Raw genomic sequence first — 2,856 nt, 5'->3', positions numbered from 1 at the left:
TATATGAACTTACCGGATTATACCTTCGTCAGTTTACAACTCCAGGATTTATTTATTATTTACAAAGTTTCTTATGAATAAGTGAGGAACGAAGCAGAAAAAAAAAACTTGATAGAAGGAATTGAAGAAAAAAATAATTTACCGAAATTTACAAAATTCACCGAATTACTTACCAAAATAATCACATTGAAATTTAACAAAGAAGGAAAACAAGAAAAAACCCTTGCTGTTCTGAGATCGAATTCCGGTTTTGTTTTGGCGGGTTTGCATAATTTTTTTTTTCATTCATTCATTATTTTTCTTCTTTCTTTTTTTTTTTACAAATTTTCCTACCTTCCTGTCTTCGCGTTCATCATTTTGCCTTTCTCTCCTTCTCTTCTTCATTCTCTTCCACCTTCTATCACTTTCTTCCCCACCACTATCACTTTCTTTATCTTCCCCTCTCTCTCTCTCTCTCTCTCTCTCTCTCCCGCTTTCTCTTCGTATCAGTTTATCTCTATTACTATCTCGCCATCGCCAACGTCAACATATCGTGATATCGTTTAAACCGCTAAACACCAAACGACAACTTTTCCAAAGAGAAGAAATCAACCAGTGAAGTAGGGAGTGAGTGCAACTACTACTGTCGTATCAGTTCTTATACTCTTCACATTGCTCGCACGAGTAACGCTAAGCAGTGAAGATTTGCTATCGAAAACTTCAGTATTAGAACTCCTTATTTCAACAGCTTTCAGCAGATACTATTTACCACACAAAGCAAGTATTTTCGTCGCTCTTTCACAGTTATTAATGCAGTAAGGGAGTTCTCTTGCCTCTCACACGTTTCATTTTAACTATTTAGTATTAGTGAATGTATGTTGCGTATGTGTAAGTATACGATCGTAAAATATTATGTATCTATATATGTATATTATTATGTATGCGTGTTATGTATGTAGGTTACGCATGTATGTATTAATGTATGTTTATATGTATGTTATGTATGTAGATAATGTATGTTATACATATCATGTATGTACCTATGTATGTATGCTATATATATATATATATAACTATGTTCATATTTGTTATGTATGTATGCATGCCTTCTATGTATGTTTGGAAGGAAGGGTGGATGGCTAGATGGACGGATGGGTGAATGGGTGGATGGTTACATGGGTGGATGGCTAGATGGGTGGCTAGATGTAATATATATGTATGAGTGCGTACGTGTGTGTGTGTGTGTGTGTGTGTGTGTGTGTGTGTGTGTGTGTGTGTGCTTTCTAAGTATGCATGTATTGATATCAATGTTTGCGTATGTATGCATATACGAATGTATGTTTCGTGTACTTTCATGTTCGAGTATCCATACAAACATATGTGAGTATATGTTAGTGTTGTTTGTGAGTGTGTGTGCCTGTACGTGTGTCTCTGTATGTATGCATATATAAACATACACATTATATACATACATGCATATCTACATACGAATATGCGTAATGGGTGGACGGACGGATGGATGGGTGGACGGATGGATGGATGGATAGGTGGGTGGGTAAAAAAATGTATATAGATATATGCGTGTCTTTATATCTATGCATGCGTGGGTATATATATATATATATTGTATATTCGTGTGTTGATGTTGGAGAGTATACATTTATGTATATATCTATCTGCGTGTGCGTGTGTATGTGTGTGTGTGTGTGTGTGTGTGTGTGTGTGCATGTGTGTCTATGCATATCCATATATATATATATGTGTGTGTCTGTGCGTGTGTGTAATATATATGTATGCATGTATGAATATATGTATGTACGTATGTATATATCTTGAATCACAACTAGGAGTTTTCAGGCTTTCATGTTATAAAAACTCATTTACAATCCAAGTAGTTACACCTTTATAAAAGAAAAGAATGCATATATATATAAACTTTCATTTGTGTATTGAGTACTTTATTCTCACCTCTTCTCGTTTGTAAGCAATAATATTTACAAGGCCCTAAATATATTATATACTCTCCTTCTAGTATGGAGTACTCTCGCTTGCTTGTTTACTTTTAAGTAATCATAGAGACACACCTGCGTGTAGATGTATATATACACTCACGAACACATTATGATTATTGTTATTATTTTTATTATTGTTGTTATTATCATTATCGTTACTATTGGGTTTTTTTTTATATGTATACGTATATGTATGTATATATGTGTGTGTGTGCGTGTGAGTGTGCGTGCGTGTCTTTGCCTATGTGTAGAATGTGTGTACTAAGTGTAAACGTATGCATGTATTCATGTATGTATACATATATATATATATATATATATATCTATATATCTATATAATATGTATATATATACATATATATATGTGTGTGTGTGTGTGTGTGTGTGTGTGTATATATATATATATAACTCGTATATATGCCGGCTATATTAGTGTTTGTATATATGTAAAGACGAATGTGAAAATAAGTGCATGCATATATGTACATATGCGCGGTTGTATATACATTTGGCTATATTTGCGTTTGCATACATGTGTGTGTGTCTTATGTGCGTATATGTGTCAATGAAACTGTGTGCGTGCGTGTGCGCGCGCGCGTGCATGTGTGTGAATGTATGCATTTGAACCTGTTAAATAAACATACATGTTTATTATTTTATGTTTTGTTTTCTTTATACATGTGTTACACTCACTATGAGAAGCAAAAATGATGTTTTGCTTTACTCGCTACCCCGTTCTTTGACTTTCTTTCTTTCTCTCTCTCTCTCTTTCTGTTCTCCTCTTCGACACGCATATATGTGCTCTCTCTGTATCGATCTCTTTACCTACCTGCCTACCTACCTATCCATATTCATATATATATAT

The 2,856-nt window shown here is 34.0% G+C and overlaps 1 protein-coding gene across 1 annotated transcript in view; it reads left to right on the top strand.

The window, feature by feature from the left end:
- The first annotated feature begins 268 nt into the window (after positions 1–268).
- The window catches only part of LOC106880106 (small conductance calcium-activated potassium channel protein 1), a 514,884-nt gene continuing 512,296 nt past the window's right edge, over positions 269–2,856 (top strand). The window contains exon 1 of the mRNA XM_052972057.1: positions 269–794. The gene's annotated coding sequence lies outside the window, so the exon portion shown is untranslated. The remainder of the gene's footprint in view (positions 795–2,856) is intronic.

The sequence above is a fragment of the Octopus bimaculoides genome, chromosome 12 (assembly GCF_001194135.2).
Source record: "Octopus bimaculoides isolate UCB-OBI-ISO-001 chromosome 12, ASM119413v2, whole genome shotgun sequence".
NCBI classification, from domain to species: domain Eukaryota; kingdom Metazoa; phylum Mollusca; class Cephalopoda; order Octopoda; family Octopodidae; genus Octopus; species Octopus bimaculoides.
Note: the sequence above shows the minus strand (reverse complement) of the source record. Positions and strands in the feature narration are given on the sequence as shown.